The sequence below is a fragment of the Aegilops tauschii genome, chromosome 6 (assembly GCF_002575655.3).
Source record: "Aegilops tauschii subsp. strangulata cultivar AL8/78 chromosome 6, Aet v6.0, whole genome shotgun sequence".
NCBI lineage: Eukaryota > Viridiplantae > Streptophyta > Magnoliopsida > Poales > Poaceae > Aegilops > Aegilops tauschii.
In genome coordinates, this window is record NC_053040.3 from 454,209,110 (window position 1) to 454,230,976 (window position 21,867).

Genomic DNA, 21,867 nt, shown 5'->3' on the forward strand with positions numbered 1-21,867 from the left:
GGGTACGGTGTTCGGTTTGTAATGTAGTTGGCGTGGCCCATCGAAGTTGTGCATTTGGGATTTAAACACATCATACACCATCGTACCCATACATATTTTAGGGCCGCATGCAGTGTATATGGGGTCTCCTGATCGACCACATCTCCCTTGTGCGGTTTTTTGTGACGCACGGATATCTGTGGGCTCCCCGAGTGTATATATATCATCCCTTTGACCGATAATGAGGGGTATGTGTTGGCCATGAATGGATTCCTCCTAGTTCGTGTTAGGGCCGATCACCGTCAAATGTCGGTCAACCAAAGCTCGAGCTCATGCGTTGTCAGGATTCCCTCCCAGATGCTCGGATTGCTGGGTTCGGCCTACATCAAACACTGCGTACGTATCTCGTCCTTAACTACCTTGCCTTCATGGTTGTTGTCTGTATCGAGAGGTAGGCACCACATCTAAATTGTACATTATTCTATATTGAAAACACACATCACCCCTTCCCAACGTACATCATTTTGGGCCGCATGCAAGAGGTGCTGGTTTTGTGGTCCCTCTCGTGCGATTTTTATGATGGTTCAATCTATTGGCCCAAGCGGTTTATCGACAACAACAACAACTGTCATTTGACCAAACGAAAGATTCATTGGTCCGTCTTATGGTAGGTCATGGCGACATGCATGTATGACCAAAGTATCGATCATTACGTGCATCCGCCCCGCTGACACGAAGTGGGAGGTGGTGGGTCAAGCATCATAGCTAGGTACGACATTATGTCATTATATATATCCTAGCTAGGTGGTTGTTATGGTGCTTTCGGGTTTGCGAGGCAAGTGCCACCAAAGTTATGCATTGTGTATTTAAAGTTTTAAACATCCCCAATATTCGTACATATATTTGGCCACTTCCAGGTGGTTCTTGACTTCTGGCCCCTCTCATCGATCTTCAACGACGCGCCCAACCGTGGGCCCGCGGGGTCAAAGTTGTGCATTGGAATTTTGAACATCATAGACCACCCTTTCACTCATATATATTTGGGCCACATGCTGGTGTGGCTGTCTTTTGACCCTCTCTAACGTTATTTTTTGCTGCAAAGACTCTGACGACCCTCAACGGACATGGGGTATAATATCTTAACCGTGTGCGATACAAGTGCGATGTGAATCACCACGACCGCGCAAGCGCGAGAAATTAAGGTGGAGGTACTGGCTCAACCGTGCGCGATACAAGTGCGATGTGAATCACCACGACCGCGCAAGCGCGAGCAAATTAAGGTGGAGGTACTGGCTCAACCGTGTGCGATGCAAGTGCGCTGAAATCACCACGACCATGCAAGCGCGAGCAAATTAAGGTGGAGGTACTGGCTCAACCGTGTGCGATGCAAGTGCGCTGAAATCACCACGACCGCGCAAGCGCGAGCAAAGGGTGGAGGTACTGGCTCAACCGTGTGCAATGCAAGTGCGCTGAAATCACCACGACCGCACAAGCGCGAGCAAAGGCTGGAGGTACTGGCTTAACCGTGTGCGATGCAAGTGCGATGTAAAACCACCACCTGTGCAAGCTCAAGGTGGGTAAGTTTATTTGGAAATTAGGACGAACCATGTGCGATGGACCAGCAAGCTAGAAATATAAAAAACAAACTACCCGCCTTGAGCATTGCAAAGATCGGCGGATCCGCGCCACTTTTCCTTATTATCATACACGCATATTGCTATTGGACCGTGCGCGATCTTGGGCACTCCCGCCCCGCATCAATTCCTTTACCCAAATTTTAGTAGCCGCCGTACTTCAACCGTCGCCCACACTCCTCCAGCACCGACCTTATAGTAAAATTGCAGTAGCCGAGGCATTTGAACCGTCGCGCCCTCCCTCGTCCACCACCATCTCCACCCACCATTACTAAAATTTTCAGTAGCTGCGGGGTATCCTCAAACACCACCCCCCCTCCACAGTCCCCCACCCGCCCCTCCCCCCTCGAACCCTAGCTCGCGGCCGCTGCTGGCGCCACTGCCGGCGCCGCCGCCAACCCTGCCGGTCTGCCCTTCCTCCTAAAGTTCAGGTTACCCAGCGATTCCCATACCGTCGCCCACCTACCCTGAGTTTTTAGATGAGGCCTGCGGTGTCCCTCCCCGCTAGATCCACATCCCCTGCTCCAGAATATCATAGCCTAAGCTCGACCACGTATCCCAGGGAGCCCGACGAGCGTTCGGCCAAGAAGAGGTTTATCATGGCCTCTCCGGCGGACGTTGGCGAGGTGGCCGCCGTTCGCCCCGACCTGTCGATCCCGGAGTAACACGTCACCGCGGAAGCCGGTGAATACGTTGACTACGTTGCCATGACGAAGGCTTCATGTCAGCGGGCTAGTGTATTACTGTATCTCGGGAAAGCTGGCTACGACATCAAGCTCGTCCACACCGACGGCTTCACGCGGGCCATGTCACAGGTTAAGTGGTCCATCCCACCCCTCGGGTTCAACCGCCGTCGATCTCTTTGACGGCCCTGCCGCTGATCTCCTCCACCAAGCGGTCAAGGATTTGCGAGCTTCATACGCCATCGAGCCCATCTTGTCACTTCTGAAGGACACGTTCTACGGCGGCGGCTTGGGATCCTCAATTGCCCAGTCAGATCTCATCGACCACGACCACGAGGAGGGCACCCACAAAGGTTCTTCCAAGGTGAAACAGCCCATCTGTGACATCAGAGAGCGCACCATGGGTCTGTGCTCTTCCAACTGGAAGGATCCCGTCCATGAAATGTGAGGCAACATTCTATCAGCAAATCTTACCTTTTCTAGCTTGCTAACCCGTACCCTTTGTTGTAGTAGCATTTGCCGTGCAGTGCTTTAACTGTGTCGTGTTTAATTATTTCAGTTATGCAACAATGTATTATTCAATAGGTCTATGTGATGTTTAAGTATGAATTGTCCACTTTAGTTTCACGGATGGCTATATTTGGTTGTTTATAGTGAGTAGATGCCTTGTTTATCTGTATTTGGTTGTTAGGTTGGTTGGAGTGAGCATTTTTTTCAGTTATCGAGCAGATGCCTTATTTATCTGTATTTGGTTCTTAGTTTGGGTGTAGTGAGTATTTGTCCAGTTATCAAGCAGATGCCTTGTTTATCTGTATTTGGTTGTTAGGTTGCTTTTTTTTAGCATTTGTCCAGTTATCAAGCAGATGCCTTGTTTATCTGTATTTGGTTGTTAGGTTGCTTTTTTCAGCATTTGTCCAGTTATCAAGCAGATGTCTTGTTTATCTTTATCTGCTTGTTAGGTTGGTTGCAGTGAGCATTTGTCCAGTTTTCAAGCATATGCCATGTTCATCTATATTTACTTCTTAGGTTGGTTGCAGTGAGACTCTGTCCAGTTTTCAATGGCTATATTTGGTTGTTATACTGGTCATTTATGCCTTGTTTATTTCAGTCATTCACAATGTGTTGTTCATTATGTGCAAGTCAGAACTGTGCCGCTCGACTACATCAATACCAGTTTGAACGGCTATATTTGGTTCCAGTTATTCCTGGTGTAGTTAACACATGCCCTTTATTTCAGTTTTACACATTTATCCAGTGTGATGTTTAAGCATTACCTATGTTCTATTCATTTTCAACAATACCAGTTTGAATTGCAATATTTGATGGTTGTTAAGCCTGCTGTCGGTAACATTGCCTTCCATTTTATATCTGCTTTAACAACATGCTGAAACCAACACATTCAAGCTATCATTTGGAGATGATGTTGTTTACCTTTGCTATATTTGTTTGATGTTAAGATTGTTGTACTTATCATGCCTTTCCACTACTTATGCAGGACAACAACGGGAGTGGCCACCATTTTCAGCCGAGGTTAGCTTCATCCCTCGGCTTGTACTCCCCCCGTCGTTCCATAATGTGTAGTGCATATAGATCCAGGCCCGGACACTAGTTAGCTTCTAATATTGAATTGTTGCTTGTAAGTACATATGCCCTTAGCAAGGATCCACGCATCAACCCTTTTTGCGTATGGGGCAATGAGATATTGATGAACAAGCATCAAGTGAGGAAACTGATAAGGATTATTAGCAAAAAGATACGAATGGTGGCAAGCAAATTATTTGTTTATGCTCTATCCAACACAACAGTGAGCTGTAGGATGGTAACTACAAACTCTGTAGCCTTCTCTTTTTACTGCCCATAATGAGTTGTTAGACAACAATGTCTGAATCTTTTTCGTTCCAGTGGTTCCTGAAGCAGTTCACTCAAGATTACCTTGCAAAGTACATGATTGGTGGACACGCAATGAAGGTTAAAGTATTTCATCCAGACTACAATGAGCATCGAGAAGTCCTAATGAAGACAGTGAAGGATGGACGGGCAGCCATCACAAGGGGTTGGCCTAGAGTCGTGTGCGCATTACGCATGGAGGAGGGCACAATATGGGCATTCCGCTTCACCTTCTCCAGCAACTAGAATGTCTTTCGCCTCTCTCTTTACAGTTTTTAGTACAACTGTGGTTCATCATTCTTTACTTGGTGCTTCTGTAGTTCTTTAGTATATGTACTTGTGCATCGAATTATGGATTCGTGGTTGAACCTATATTTGTAATAAACATGGTTGGATATGAAATAAGTGATTGCCTACTTTCAAATTCAAAACATGTGATTTTTAAATTAGGGATTAATTGGATTAATTAGGGATTACATTGCACACGGTTTGCGAAAGCGAAACATCTGCGATATACGTGGAGATCAGAAACGTTTGTAGGATCCACTACGTGTGCGATCAATCTCCACTGCACACACGACTTTCTCTTGAAAACTGTTTGCGTTAGGCCACCTTGCACAAACGTTTACCATGTAAAAAGTGTGTGTGATGGACAGCCTTTGCCACACAGTTTCTTCTACGCACCGTGTGTGATGCATTCAATAACGCAAACGATAAAATTAATAATATCGTGTGCAATGGCAACGCTATCACAAACGATTTAACGAGAAAAATTGTGTGTGATGTATCTGTGAACGGAAACGTTTTCCTTGGAGCGACTGTGTGGGATGTACATACGAACTGAAACGTTTAGCGGGGACTGACTGTGTGGGATGTATTTGTGACCGCAGACAATTTCGTCGTATAATTGTATTTTTTAGCTCTACTATACGTATTTATGTATTTGAGTGCTCGCCGGTCGCACACGACCTCATTTTGCCGAGCATTTTAGCCAGGAGGGCATATCCCCGACGGTTTTTGGGTCGTGTGGGAAGGACCCCCCTATCGCCCCCACTTACTTGGCGACGGTTCCAAATGTCGTCGCGGAAAGGGGTTAAAAACCGTTTGTTTAGGACCGATGCGTACTAGTGCTTTATCATGAATAAGGAAATATAAAATAACAACTTTATTATTGCTTCTAGGGCATATTTCCTTCAGTCTCCCACTTGCACTAGAGTCAATAATCTATATTACATTGTAATGAATCTAACACCCATGGAGTCTTGGTGCTGATCATGTATTGCTCGCATAAGAGGCTTAGTCAATGGGTTTGCTACATTCAGATCTGTATGTATTTTCCAAACTTCTATGTCTCCATCCTTGACCTTTTCGCGAATGGAGTTGAAGCGTCTCTTGATGTTTTTGGTTCTCTTGGGAAACCTGGATTCCTTCGCCAAGGCAATTGCTCTAGTGTTGCCACAAAAGATTTTCATTGGACCCAATGCACTAGGTATTACACCAAGATCGGATATGAACTCCTTCATGTGCTGCTTCCGAAGCAGCTATGTACTCCGCTTCACACATAGATCCCGCCACAACGCTCTGCTTGGAACTGCACCAACTGAAAACTCTACCATTCAATATAAAAACGTATCCGGTTTGTGACTTAGAGTCATCCGGGTCAGTGTTGAAGCTAGCATCGACGTAACCGTTTACGACGAGCTCTTCGTCACCTCCAAAAACGAGAAACATATCCTTGGTCCTTTTCAGGTACTTCAGGATGTTCTTGACCGCTGTCAAGTGATCCACTCCTGGATTACTTTGGTACCTCCCCGCCAAACTTATGGCAAGTCACACATCAGGTCTGGTACACAGCATAGCATACATGATAGAACCTATGGTTGAGGCATAGGGAATGACTTTCATTCTCTCTCTATCTTTTGTAGTGGCCGGGCTTTGAGTCTGACTCAATTTCACACCTTGTAGCACAGGCAAGAACCCTTTCTTTGACTGATCCATTTTGAACTTCTTCAAAACTTTATCAAGGTATGTGCTTTGTGAAAGTCCTATTAAGCGTCTCGATCTATCTCTATAGATCTTGATGCCCAATATATAAGCAACTTCACCGAGGTCTTTCATTGAAAACTTCTTATTCAAGTATCCTTTTATGCTCTCTAGAAATTCTATATCATTTCCAATCAATAATGTGTCATCCACATATAATATTAGAAATGCTACAGAGCTCCCACTCACTTTCTTGTAAATACAGGCTTCACCGTAAGTCTGTATAAACCATATGCTTCGATCACCTCATCAAAGCATATATTCCAACGCCGAGATGCTTGCACCAGTCCATAGATGGATCGCTGGAGCTTGCACACTTTGTTAGCACCTTTAGGATCGACAAAACCTTTCGGTTGCATCATATACAACTCTTCTTTAAGAAATCCATTAAGGAATGCAGTTTTGATGTCCATTTGCCAGATTTCATAATTATAAAATGCGGCAATTGCTAACATGATTCGGGCAGACTTAAGCATCGCTACGGGTGAGAAAGTCTCATTGTAGTCAACTCCTTGACTTGTCGAAAACCTTTCGCGACAAGTCGAGCTTTGTAGATAGTAACATTACCATCAGCGTCAATCTTCTTCTTGAAGATCCATTTATTCTCAATGGCTTGCCGATCATCGCGCAAGTCCACCACAATTCACACTGTGTTCTCATACATGGATCCTATCTTAGATTTCATGGCCTCAAGCCATTTATCAGAATATGGGCTCATCATAGCTTCTTCATAGTTCATAGGTTCGCCTTGGTCTAGTAACATGACTTCCAGAACAGGATTACCGTACCAATCTGGTGCGGATCATGCTCTAGTTGACCTGCGAGGTTCAGTAGCAACTTGATCTGAAGTTTCATGATCATTATCATTTGCTTCCTCTCTAGTTGGTGTAGGCATCACTAGAACGGTTTTCTATGATGTGCTACTTTCCAATTCGAGAGAAGGTACAATTACCTCATCAAGTTCTACTTTCCTCCCACTCACTTCTTTCGAGAGAAACTTCTTCTCTAGAAAGGTTCCATTCTTGGCAACAAAGATCTTGCCTTCGGATCTGTGGTAGAAGGTGTAGCCAATTGTTTCCTTAGGGTATCCTATGAAGACGCACTTCTCCGATTTGGGTTCGAGCTTATCAGGCTGAAGCCTTTTGACAAAAGTGTCGCAACCCCAAACTTTAAGAAACGACAGCTTAGGTTTCTTGCCAAACCATAGTTCATACGGTGTCGTCTCAATGGATTTAGACGGTGCCCTATTTAACGTGAATGCGGCTGCCTCTAATACATAACCCCAAAATGGTAGTGGTAAATCGGTAAGAGACATCATAGAACGCACCATATCTAATAAAGTACGGTTACGACGTTCGGACACACCATTACGCTATGGTGTTCCAGGTGGCGTGGTTGTGAAACTATTCCCCATTGTTTTAAATGAAGGCCAAACTCGTAACTCAAATATTCGCCTTCGCGATCAGATCGTAGAAACTTTATTTTCTTGTTATGATGATTCTCCACGTCACTCTGAAATTCTTTAAACTTTTCAAATATTTCAGACTTTTGTTTCATTAAGTAGACATACCCATATCTACTCAAATCATATGTGAAGGTCAGAAAATAACGATACCCGCCGCGTGCTTCAATACTCATCGGACCGCATACATCGGTATGTATTATTTCCAATAAGTCATTAGCTCGCTCCATTGTTCCGGAGAACAGAGTTTTAGTCATCTTGCCCATGAGGCATGGTTCGCAAGTATCAAATAATTCATAATCAAGTGATTCCAAAAGTCCATCTGCATGGAGTTTCTTCATGCGCTTTACACCAATATGACCTAAACGACAGTGCCACAAATATGTTGCACTATCATTATCAACTTTGCATCTTTTGGCATCAATATTATGAATATGTGTATCACTACTATCGAGATTCAACAAGAATAGACCACTCTTCAAGGGTGCATGACCATAAAAGATATTACTCATATAAATAGAACAACCATTATTCTCTTATTTGAATGAATAACCGTCTCGCAATAAACAAGATCTAGATATAATGTTCATGCTCAACGCGGGCACCAAATAACAATTATTCAGGTCTAAAACTAATCCCGAAGGTCGATGTAGAGGTAGTGTGTCGACGCCGATCACATCGACCTTGGAACCATTTCCGACGCGCATCGTAACCTCGTCCTTAGCCAATCTTCGTTTATTCCGCAGCTCCTGTTTCAAGTTACAAATATGAGCAACTGAACCAGTATCAAATACCTAGGCACTGTTACGAGCATTATTAAGGTACACATCAATAACATGTATGTCAAATATACATTTTTCACTTTGCCATCCTTCTTATTCGCCAAGTATTTGGGGCAGTTCCGCTTCCAGTGACCAGTCCCTTTGCAGTAGAAGCACTCAGTTTCAGGCTTGGGTCCAGCTTCGGATTTCTTCCCGAGAGTGGCAACTTGCTTGCCATTCTTCTTGAAGTTCCCTTTCTTTCCCTTACCCTTTTTCTTGAAACTAGTGGTCTTGTTAACCATCAACACTTGATGCTCCTTCTTGATTTATACCTCCGCAGCTTTGAGCATTGCGAAGAGCTCGGGAATTATTTTATTCATCCCTTGCATATTATAGTTCATCATGAAACCTTTGTAGCTTGGTGGCAATGATTGAAGAACTCTATCAATAACACAATCAACTGGAAGATCAACACCCAGTTGAGTCAAGTGATTATAATACCCAGACATTTTGAGTATGTTTTCACTGATAGAACTGTTCTCCTCCATCTTGCAGCTATAGAACTTGTTGGAGACTTCATATTCCTCAACCCGGGCATTTGGTTGAAATATTAACTTCAACTCTTGGAACATCTCATATGCTCCATGACATTCAAAACGTGTTTGAAGTCCCGGTTCTAAGCCATAAAGCATGGCACACTGAACTATTGAGTAGTCATCAGATCGAGCTTGCCAGACGTTCATAACATCAGCTTCAGCTCCTACAGCAGACCTTTCACTTAGCGGTGCATCAAGGACATAATTCTTCTGTGCGGCAATGAGGATAATCCTCAAGTTATGGACCCAGTCCGTGTAGTTGCTACCATCATCTTTCAACTTAGCTTTCTCTAGGAACGCATTAAAATTCAGGGGAACGGTGGCTCGGGCCATTGATCTACAACATAGATATGCAAAACTATAAGACTAAGTTCACGATAAATTAAGTTCAATTAATCAAATTACTACTGAACTCCAACTTAAATAGACATCTGTCAAGTCATCTAAGTGATACGTGATCCAAATCAACTAACCCATGTCCGATAATCACGTGAGATGGGGTAGTCATCAATGGTGAACATCTCTATGTTGATCATATCTACTATATGACTCATGTTCGACCTTTCGGTCTCTAGTGTTCCGAGACCATGTCTGTACATGCTAGGCTCGTCAAGTTTAACCCAAGTATTCTACATGTGCAAAACTGTCATACACCCGTTGTATGTGAACTTAGAGTCTATCACTCCCGATCATCACGTGGTGCTTCGAAACGACGAACTTTGGCAACAGTGCATACTCAGGGAGAACACTTTTATCTTGAAATTTAGTGAAGGGATCATCTTATAATGCTACCGTCGTTACTAAGCAAAATAAGAGGCATAAAAGATAAACATCACATGCAATCAAAATATGTGACATGATGTGGCCATCATCATCTTATGCTTTTGATCTCCATCTCCAAAGCATCGTCATGATCTCCATCGTCACCGACTCGACACCTTGATCTCCATCGTTGCGTCGGGGTCGTATTGTCAACTATTGCTTCTACAACTATCGCTAACGCATAGTGATAAAGTAAAGCAATTACATGGCGTATGCATTTCATACAATAAAGAGACAACCATAAGGCTCCTACCGGTTGCCGATAAATTACAGAACATGATCATCTCATACAATAACGTATCATCATGTCTTGACCATATCACATCACCAACATGCCCTGCAAAAACAAGTTAGACGTCCTCTACTTTGTTGTTGCAAGTTTTACGTGGCTGCTACGGGCTTCTAGCAAGAACCGTTCTTACCTACGCAAAAACCACAACGGTGATTCATCAAGTTTGTTGTTTTAACCTTCTTCAAGGACCGGCCGCAGTCAAATTCGATTCAACTAAAGTAGGAGAAATAAACACCCGCCAGCCACCTTTATGCAAAACTAGTTGCATGTCTGTCGGTGGAACCGGTCTCATGTGCGTGGACATGTAAGGTTGGTCCGGGCCGCTTCATCCCACAAACTGCCGAAAATAAGATGTTGGTGGTAAGCAGTATGACTATCACCGTCTACATCTCTTTGTGTTCTACTCGTGCATATCATCTACGCAAAGACCTGGCTCAGATGCCACTGTTGGGAAACATTGCATGGAAAACAAAAAAAATCTATGCACACGCAAGATCTATCCATGGAGATGCATAGCAACGAGATGGGGAGAGTGTGTCTACGTAGCCTCGTAGACCGTAAGCGGAAGCGTTTCACAACGCGGTTGATGTAGCTGAACTTTCTTTGCGATCCAACCGATCGAGTACCGAACGTACGACACCTCCGCGTTCAGCACACATTCAGCTCGGTGACATCTACGCCTTCTTGATCCAGCAAGACGGCGAGGTAGTGGATGAGTTCCGACAGCACGATGGCGTGGTGACGGTGACGGTGAAGTTATCTCCGCAGGGCTTCGCCTTAGCACTACGAAAATATGACCGGGGTTGTAAACTCTGGTGGGGGGCGCCGCACACGGCTAAGACAATGTTGTGATGTACTAGGCACCCCCCTCATATATATAGGTGGGAGGGAGAGGGGAGAGGCCAAGGGGCACCCCAAGTAGGTCTGAATCCTACTTGGGCTCCTGCCCTTGGCCGCGCCCCTCCTGCCATATTTGTCGGAGGGGGGAAGGAAAGGGGGGAGAGGAAGGAAGGGGGAAGCCGAATCCCCCCTTTCCTTTCCCCACTAGGGCGGCTGCCATGGGGGGTGCGCCAGCCCCTTGTGGGCTGGTGTGCTCCCCTATTATGGCCCAATAGGCCCACTAACCTCCCGGGGGTGTCCGGTACCCCCTCCGGTACTCCGATAATCACCCGGTACACTCTGAAACACTTCCGGTGTCCGAATATCATCGTCCTATATATCAATCTTTACATCTCGACCATTTCGAGACTCCTCGTCATGTTCATGATCTCATTCGGGACTCCGAACAACATTCGGTCACCAAATCATATAACTCATATAACACTATATCGTCAACAAACGTTAAGCGTGTGGACCCTATGGGTTCTAGAACTATGTAGACATGACCGAGACACTTCTCCGGTCAATAACCAATAGCGGAACCTGGATGCCATATTGGCTCCTCCATATCTATGAAGATCTTTATCGGTCGAACCGTTATGACAACATACGTAATTCCCTTTGTCCATCGGTATGTTACTTGCCCGAGATTCGATCATCAATATCTTCATACCTAGTTCAATCTCGTTACCGTCAAGTCTCTTTACTCGTGCCGTAATACATCATAATGTAACTAACTCATTAGTCACTTTGCTTGCAAGGCTTCTTATGATGTGTATTACCGAGAGGGCCCAGAGATACCTCTCCGATACTCGTAGTAACAAATCCTAATCTCGATCTATGCCAACTCAACAAACACCTTTGGAGATACCTGTAGAGCATCTTTATGATCACTCAGTTACGTTGTGATGTTTGATAGCACACAAGGTATTCCTCCAGTATCCGGGAGTTGCATAATCTCATAGTCGAAGGATATGTATTTGACATGAAGAAAGCAATAGCAATAAACTTGAACGATCAATATGCTAAGCTAACGGATGGGTCTTGTCCATCACATCATTCTTCTAATGATGTGATCCCGTTATGAAATGACAACACGTGTCCATGGTTAGGAAACCTTAACCATCTTTGATCAACGAGCTAGTCTAGTAGAGGCTTACTAGGGACACGATATTTGTTTATGTATTCACACATGTATTTAAGTTTCCGATCAATACAATTCTTGCATGAATAATAAACCTTTATCATGAATAAGGAAATACAAAATAACAACTTTATTATTGCCTCTAGGGCATATTTCCTTCGCTTAATGACAACAATTCCCTACCCCACAGGGATTAGAGCAGGTTTTTTTCATTCCAAGGTCTTGGCTTTCTGATTCACCCCTTCCTTAGGGGTCGTTTAGTGTTTAATGGGATCCAACTCTATCATTTCACGCCCAATTCTATTCTCCACATATTGGGCTTTGTTGCCCTTTGCAGGGACTTCCTCGGCTACAAGGCGCACTTTGGATTATGGCGCAAATATTTATGCTTGATTCCTCGCACTCAGGATGACACTATTTTTGAAGTTGGAGGAGCCAAGATGTGTAGGATCACCAGGGCTGGATATCTCCCAGGTACCCCAAGGAGGATGCTGAGACATGGTCGGCCGAGTGGTTTCTTATCGCCAATGTGCTACTCAAATATCCTTCCCGGTAGGGACTTCCTCCCGTTTCTCTTGCGCCACTGAAGAAGCGGTACAACCGGCATCTGAGGACGTACTCCTAAGACGAAGACGCCGAGGTGACTAGGCTGGCTGCTCAAGTAGGATGCCTTAGTCACAATAAGCTTACAATCATCAATGTGATGTCGGTGGCTATTAGCAGGGCCGGCGATGGAGGGGGCCAAAGTGGGCGACCGCATAGGGCCCCCAAATCACCACGTATTAGTCTGTTATGTGTTGGTTTAATTAGGAAAAACTATAGCTCAGCAGCCCAAATCACCGTATTAATTAGTTCAGCCTAGCAAAGCCAGCCCATTAGGTCATGGTCAATCGACCGTTTTTCCTACCCGAGGGCCGAGGCCTCAACAACGCCCCTCGGTTCCGTTCAGTTCCGCTTCCGTCGATCGGCCACCAGACCTCGGCGCTAGTTCATCTACACGGCCAGTCGACTAAGAGCGCAATCACATCCGATCCTCCCCTCCCAAGTAAAGAATTTATTTGTTTTGATTAAATTGGGTGGGAAAGGGACGAACAAGGCTAGGGTTATGACATAGTTAAGTTTGCCCTTGGTAGTTCTTGATTTTTCTTTGTGGGAAGCTTTGTAAAATTGTCGCGTATGTGTTGTAAGATTAATTAGTTTGACCCCGGTGGTAGAAATTTAGGGCCCTAATTTGAGTTTTGGCCCGGGACCCCAAATTTCTGGAGACGGCCCTGGCTATTAGCTAGCCGAGGAGTCCAACTTCAGCAGTGAATTCATCCATTATGGAGGTACAACGGGTCCGATGACGTGACCCGGGCTATTAAGAAGGGTTTCGTGAATCATCAAGCCTTGGCAACTGCGCTGGAGGCCATTTCCAAGGGGGGAAAGAGAGGATCTTATCAAGGAGCCGATTCTTCATGGCTTCTCCTATTACAAGCCTATAGAGGCGGCAAGTTTGTTTACCTAAGGCTTTGGTTTATCTGAGCAGGGTTTTTATCTTTCTGATCACTGGAAGTGATGGGTGGAGATGGTGCACTCTCCAGCTCCGCAGCCAGAGACCCATGTGCGTGACGACGGCCCTGGTTTTACCGAGGACTCTCAAATTGCCTCTATATTTAAAGATGGATTTTTCTACTAGGATAGTGTTGAGGGCACAAAGGTGGCCATCATTGTTGACCGGATGGGGTCTTTGCCCTCCTTTGCTAACATGACCGCCACGCCCCGAGGTGGCCATCATTGTTGACCGGATGGGGGCTTTGCCCTCCTCTAACAACACAAAAGAGAACCATCACGGGTACTGCTCTGACTGCGATCACCTTTGCCCCTTCCAACATGGGTCGTCTGACAACCCACAAGTATAAGGGATCACAATAGTTTTCGAGGGCAGAGTATTCAACCCAAATTTATTGATTCGACACAAGTAGGGCGAAAAAATATTTGCAAGTATTAGCAGTTGAGTTGTCAATTCAACGACACTCGCTCTTTTACTAATCCCACCTCGCTCTTTTACCATGGTTCCCACTAGTAAATATACAAGCGGCCTCAGGAATCAACCAACTGATGGTTAAAACAAAGGAGAGCAGCCCTCATGTTAAGGGCGAGCTAATTAAGCGAGTGAGCTAACTAAAAGAAGGATTGTGGGCTTAAATAGGATATCTAAATGGATGTGGCAAATTAAAAAAAGGATTGTGGGTAAATCAGTGGAACAATTAAAAGAACGGATAAATTGCTTCCTATTTTTATGTTCATTTTGTAAAAGGATGCTGCATTGCAGCATGTTCTTCACAATGAATCCGGTGCTACGAGACATTATGCTTGCATAAAATATTATTATTTTTCTCATTGCAACGCACGGGCATATGTGCTAGTGTATTTCTAGAACTAACAGTTTGCAGTCGTCCTATTTCCTAGGAATTTGGAAGTTGGAAAGAAAATCGCTATTCCCAATTGGTTGGCCACATCCTTGAACCATCCTTTTCCCTGCTGTTGGCTATTGTTATTCGATCGGTTGGTTCTTCCAAAAGACATAACAACAAATGACTTCGTCTGGATCCCCGCAAAAAAAAAATGACTTCGTCTGGAGACATCTTTATTACGGAAACAACTCACTTCTTCAAGAAGAAATCAGCAGCAACAGCACAACAACGTCAGCAAGCAGCATACATCAACCCAGCAGTGAGCAGCGAACAGAGAAAAAATTACGGGGAGGAGGAAACCACTGCAGGTGGAGTCGGCTGCTCGGGAAAGGCCGACGGCTGGGACACAACTGGAACTGGACGGCCGTGGGGTCTTGGTCGGCTGCAGCTGGTCGGGGGAGGCGGCGTTGTGACAGGATGCTGCTGCAGCCGACCAGGGGAGGCAGCGAGGCGGCGTGGTCACGGCCGGCGGTTGCAGCTGGTTAGACTTTGACAGTGGATGGCAGTGTCCGGCCGACAAGGTGGCCGCAGTGGAAACCCTCCCTGGATGCGTTCATCATGGGCCGAGTCGCCGAGAGGCAGCATGAGAGGAGAAAGACGAAGGGATGAGGGAGGACACCGGGGTGGTCGTGGGAGAGACGGGCCGCCGCAGGAGAGGGGGTGTCGGGGTGGTTGGGTTCAGAGAGAGAGAGAAGAGGTACGGGCGTACGGCGACAGCAAGCGGGCGTGCTGGCAGGTGTGCGACCTCCATGCAGTCCCAGCGACGGCCACCGAGCACGCAATCAAGGGTTGCGACTTCCACGTTCCGGCAACGGGGAGCGAGCGGCACCGGCAGCAGGAGTAACCGGGCAACTGCGAGCGAGCGTGGTGGAGGAAACAGAGCCCGGAGGAGATAAAAATACAAGAAAGGAGAGGGATGGAGGATGAAGTATTCGGCCGGCGTACATAGCGATTTGAAACTTACTGAGAATGGCAGCACTGATGTAAGGGAAGAGAAGGATTGGAATTCGGGGTGATCTGCGGCATGGAGAAACATGATTGGTGGGGGCCATGAGCAGGGCGGTCGGAGGCGACAAGGTTCGAGAGAGGTAGGCAAGACTTTTTTATATACTCCCACCGATGAAAAATGTACTTTTGGCTTTCAAATTTGTTTACAAAAAAGTGTAAATCTATCTTCCCAATTCACATTAAAGTAGAAAAAATTACTTCTCTCTCATCACACGGTAATCAAGACCAATAGCATTCTACACATGGTCTTTTTAAAAAAAATCGTGCATTTAGGCCATTGGGGTATGATAATTAAAAAGAAGAGATGGTGGCTTGCACTTTTCTCATGCAATATTTTTACTCCACTTCATGATTTGTCCTAAAAAAATTATATGTATATTTTTCAGCGGACGAAGGAAGTAGAAGAAGAAATGGGCATACGGCCCCCCACCTGTGCTAACAAAGCACCCCCCCCCCCACCCCCCCCCCCCCCCCCCCCACCCCACCCCCCCCCCCCCCCCCCCCCAATGGCCTAGCCGGGGGAGCTCCCTTGCATGAAAAAAAGGGAGGGGGGAGCAGACCAAATCCTGAAGGACGCAACGATATTTGTCAACAACTCTTTGTTGCGTATCAGGCAAAAATCTGGGACAACTCCGGCAAGAATACCACCAGAAACTAGGCAATTTTTCTCCCTTCAGAAACAACACAGGATTCTCCATTTATTTTTCTTTTTTTTTCTTGGGCAAAAGCATGATACTACTAGGTTACACCAGAAATTGGATCTTGCCAACAAATCTGCTCTCCACCTGTAGTTATCCTCCCCTTCCCCATGTTGAATTTGGATTCTAGATAGACGATGCTGTGCTCTTGAAACTTGATATTATCTTGCCTATTGTCTTGCACCAGGCCTCTGCATTAAAAATAGGAGTTGAAAAAAACTGATTGCTATAAACTCTGTAGTTATTCTGTATTGCTAAAAAAGGCGAGCGAAACCTTGCCTGCATCCCTAATAAAAAAGTAGATGAATTGACAAGACACTAGTTGCTTACAAAAACAAATGGCTAGGAAAAAAAAGTGTGAGCTAGTAGTAGAAATAAAAAATAATGGACGCATCCTGCAAATTCATGAACTGGCATTTTCCTGCCAACTACTCCCTCCGTTCCTAAATACTTGTCTTTCTAGGCATTTCAAATGACTATCACATACGGATGTATGTAGACATATTTTAGAGTGTAGATCCACTCATTTTACTCCGTATGTAGTCACTTGTTGAAATGCCTAGAAAGACAAGTATTTAGGAACGGAGGGAGTAGTAGTAAACAAGATCTGCCAAACTGACTAGTAGTAAAAAAGAAAGAAAAAAAGAGAAGTTTGTATGTTCTCATTTTCGTTATATCTCTTTCACAAGAATCTCTATTCTATCTTCTAAAAATGTACAGATGCCTGAGCTTGATCTCAATAAACTACCTGATGACTTTGATGATTGTGATGGAGGCCCACTATACTGTACACAAGTCCCTCCTGGAAAAATGCCTATTCCTATCAAGGGGTGGGCGAATCACCCAGTTTGCTTTCTGCACCTATCCAAAATGTCATCGGTGTGGAGTTTCCTGCTGCGGTGACTGCTGTTGCTGATGCGTCTGATGCGACGGCAACTGAAAATGTTGCGCACGCCCCTGCCTTGTTCAGCCCGGCTTTAACTCTGCCTAGCAATGGTGCGCAAGGTCACCGGGGGGTAGGCGAGTATGTTTTTTGTCTTAGGCGATTTGGAAGGGTGCGTTGGTTGGGTGACTTGGTTCGACGGTTGAGGCGACCTATGCCACCGGGGTAGGCGAGTATGTTTTTCATCTTAGGCGATTTGGAAGGGTACGGTGGTTTAGGCAACTTGGTTCGGTGGGTGATGCGACCTATACCACCGGGGGAGGCGAGTATGTTTTTCTTGTTAGGCAGTTTCGAAGGGTACGGTGGTTTAGGCGACTTGGTTCGACGGGTGGGGCGACCTAGGTCACCGGGGGTAGGCAAGTATGTTTTCTGTCTTAGGCGATTTGGAAGGTGTACGGTGGTTTAGGCGACTTGGTTCGACGGGTGGGGCGACCTAGGTCACTGGGGGTAGGCGAGTATGTTTTCCGTCTTAGGCGATTTGGAAGGTGTACGGTGGTTTAGGCAACTTGGTTAGACGGGTGGGGCGACCTAGGTCACCGGGGGTAGGTGAGTATGTTTTCCGTCTTAGGCGATATGGAAGGTGTACGGTCGTTTAGGCGACTAGGTACGACGGGTGAGGCGACCTATGTCACTAGGGGTAGGTGGGTATGTTTTCCGTCTTAGGCGATTTGGAAGCGTACGATGGTTTAGGCGACTTGGTCGGACGGGTGGGGTGACCTAGGTCACCTGAGGTAGGCGAGTGTGTTTTCCGTCTCAGGCGATTTGGTAGGGTACGGTGGTTTAGGCGACTTGGTCGGACAGGTGGGGTGACCTAGGTCACCTGAGGTAGGCAAGTGTGTTTTCCGTCTCAGGCGATTTGGTAGGGTACGGTGGTTTAGGCGACTTGGTCGGACGGGTGAAGCGACCTATGTCACCGGGGGAGGCGAGTATGTTTTTCGTGTTAGACGATTTGGAAGGGTGCGTTTGTTTGGGCGACTTGGTCGGACAGGTGGGCGACCTAGATCACCGGGGCGTAGGCGAGTGTGTTTTCCGTCTTAGGCGATTTGGAAGGGTATGGTGGTTTTATACGACTTGGTCGAACAGGTGGGGCGACCTAGGTCACTAGAGGTAGGCGAGTGTGTTTTCCGTCTTAGGCGAATTGGAAGGGCACGGTGGTTCAGACGACTTGGGCGAACGGGTGGGGCGACCTAGGTCACCGGGGGTAGGCGAGTGTGTTTTCTATCTCAGGCGATTTGGAAGGGTAAAGTGGTTTAGGCGTCTTGGTTCGACGAGTAAGGCGACCTATGTCACCGGGGGAGGCGAGTATGTTGTTCGTGTTAGGCAATTTTAAAGGTTGCGTTGGTTTGAGCGACTTGGTCGGACTGACAGGGCGACCTAGGTCACCGGGGCGTAGGTGAGTGTTCTTTCCGTCTTAGGCGATTTGGAAAGATACAGTGGTTTAGGCGACTTGGTCCGACAGGTGAGGCGACCTAGGTCACCGGGGGTAGGCAACTGTGTTTTTTTTCTTACGCGATTTGGAAGGGTACGTTGGTTTGGGCGACTTGGTCGGACTGGTGGGGCGACCTAGGTCACCCGGGGAGGCGAGTATATTTTTCGTGTTAGGCGATTTGAAAGGGTGCGTTTGTTCGGGCGCCTTGGTTCGACAGGTGAGGCGACCTTGGTCACCAGGGCGTAGGCGATTGTGTTTCCCGTCTTAGGCGATTTGGAAGGGTACAATGGTTTAGGCGACTTGGTTTCGACGGGTGAGGCAACCTACGACACTGGGGGAGGCGAGTATGTTTTTCGTGCGAAAGAAAAACTACCGCCCCCACTTTCCGCGGTGCAGTGGCTATGTGGTGGGGTGGTGGGATGGTAGGCGACTCTACGCCATTAATTTAGTGGTGTGTCGGCGACTTTAGTGAGGTGTTTAGTAGAGAGATACTTGGTGGGGAGAATAAGAAGGCAATTTAGTTCACCTCCCGGCTGGTTTACCTCTGTTTATTTTCGATCAGGGTGGGGCAACTCCATGTTTTTGCCTACTCCCTCTCTAACCCCTGCTTATTTTCAGAAAAAAAGTAGGCAGCCAGTAGATAGCTACGCCCAGGTTATCCAAAAAAATTGATAACCTGAAGTAGACGAATGTAAGAAGAACACAAAGGATGCATACACATGATTTCAGTGTGACTACAAATTAAATCATGGAAGTAGACAAAAAAATGACACTAGCATTGGGCTAAAAAAATACAAGGTTGCATGCACAGGGTACAGTTCATAGGCAAATTGAAAACTGGAGCTAGGCAAAAAGGTTTGACACTAGTATTATGCTCGAATAACACAAGGGTTGCATACACATGACTCTGTTGTTAGGCAGATTAAAAACTGGAGGTAGGCAAAAACGTTGACACTGGTATTATGCTCGAATAACACAAGAGTTGCATACACATGACTCTGTTGGTAGGCAGATTAAAAACTAGAGGTAGGCAAAAACGTTGACACTGGCATTATGCTCGAATAACACAAAGGGTTGCATGCACATGACTCTGTTTGTAGGCAAATTAAAAACTGGAGGTAGGCAAAAACGTTGACACTAGTATTATACTCAAATAACACAAGGTTGCATGTTTGTACGCAGATTAAACTCTGAAAGTAGGCGAATAAAACATGATGTTTCATAAACGGGGTCAATTATATAGGCAAATTAAAACCTGAAAGTAGGCGAATAAAACATGATGTTTCATACAAGGTTGCATACACTGGTTGGGTTCATAGGCAAATTAAAAACTGAAGGTAGGCAAAGAAGTTCACACTGGCACTAAAAATACAGGAAACCATTTTTTATCTCTAAAAATTGAGCCTATATCCACTTAATAGATGTTCCGCAACATTTGCAGTACTGCGTACTTTATATCCAATAGATGGCGGGCATTTTATGCAGTGTATTTTTCCTACACACAAAAATACAGTAGATGGCGGCATTTTTATCCAGTATGTACGGGAAGTAAAAACTGAATAATTCCCTCCGGATAGCAGTATTGCCTACTTATATTGATGATGTTCTATTTGCTAGTTCCCTCTCCCCTAAATGATGTTCAGCTAACATTAGAAACAGGGTTTGCCTACTGACACACTACTTTATTGCCTGGGAGATATCCTTTTGTATTGCTAGTATTGCCTGACCCCAGAAAATATGTAGGTATTTTTGCCTCCCTCCCCCCTAGCTTACGTCCCTCTCCTACATTTCCTGAAAAAAATAGCCTATATACAACGAAGTGTGCCTGCATTGTACCTCCTGCAATTTTCCCTACGTTTCCTAAGAAAATAGACTACATTGTACCTACACTTTCATCTACAAAAGCACCTTGTCTATTGCTGAAAAAAAAGGTTCTGCATAAGTGCCCACCGTCTGTACAATGAATTGCCTACATGATGCGTCAAAATGCTCATAACTTGCCTAAAAAACGTTGGTGCTGTTGTCAGCTAAGCATCTTGCCCCAAAACCGTGAGGAAAATCGTGTGCGTGCTGATGCGCTAAAAAAGTCTAGTTGGATTTCTTGAACACAGTAATCGCGGGCTCGTGAGGTCCTCAATGTGAGAAATTGCACGCGCGGGGGTGAGAGATTTTGCTGCAAGTGCTTGCGCGTATCGATTCCGGGGATCCTGGCTGTGGATTTCCTTCCCCTGTCTCCGGCAACCCTAGCATCCCATCCCCCTTCCCTCTTCGTCGACAAAAATGATGCCGCCGCGTGGGCGAAATCCCCCTGCGCCCGTTCGCGAGACGGAAAAATAGAGAGCTGCGTCACGCGAGTTACCTTCTTTTCCACGGAGATGTAGCGGTTCGCCGCGCCCCGTTGTCCGCTTCCCCTTCGCGTCGCCGGCGGGTTCTCCTTCCTTCACCCTCCACTTCTTTCATCGCGCTCGCGAGCCGCTCGATCAAAACTGGTGGTGCTCGCCTCCCCCTGCATGGTGGTCGCTGTCACCGGGACGGGCTCCCCTCGCCTTCCTCGCCGTCGTCGGGCGCTCGCCGACGATGCCCCCTGGACCTGGAGTGGTGAGGAAAGGGGAACAGACAAGAACGAATGGTTGGTGTCCGTTTTGGAGCTTTGTCTGCCTCCGCCGTGGTCAGACCTATCCATCCACGCGGCGTGATCGAGGATGAGATGGACGGTGGACGAGCGGCCGCTCGGGTACGCTCGATCACGCGGGCGCGCCACCCAGCATTACGCTTGGTGCTGCCTCCTACGTCGATACTGGATGGCCCAGCTGTCAGGATGGAGAGAGTGGGAGGAGATGGGGTGTTGAAATAAAACGGACGACCATCAACTGAAATTTTTTACAAGTAATAAGAAAGACTAATGTCATTACCGCATTAGCAAAAGTACTTGCATAAATAACAAGCATAATACTAGAAACCTAACAGAACTACTTGAAATTAATCCTCATCGTCGCCGCCATCCTCCTCATCGCTGCTGTCGTCGTCGTCGCCGCCCCCGTTCTCCTCGTCGCCACCCTGCCCCCTCCTCGTTGGTGTAGCGCGCTTCATTTGCGGCGTCTACTTCGGCGAGTGCCTGTCAGCTCATGTCTTTCGAATACAACGTGGCCGC

The 21,867-nt window shown here is 46.2% G+C and overlaps 1 long non-coding RNA gene across 1 annotated transcript; it reads right to left on the reverse strand.

Annotated features, from left to right (window-relative positions):
- Window positions 1-16,228: 16,228 nt before the first annotated feature.
- LOC120966613 (uncharacterized) lies at window positions 16,229-21,558 on the reverse strand. The gene is made up of 2 exons (XR_005760714.2): window positions 21,076-21,558; window positions 16,229-16,535 (listed from the first exon to the last, which is right to left on the reverse strand). It is a non-coding gene; the product is annotated as an uncharacterized lncRNA (long non-coding RNA).
- Between the last annotated feature and the right edge of the window lie 309 nt (window positions 21,559-21,867).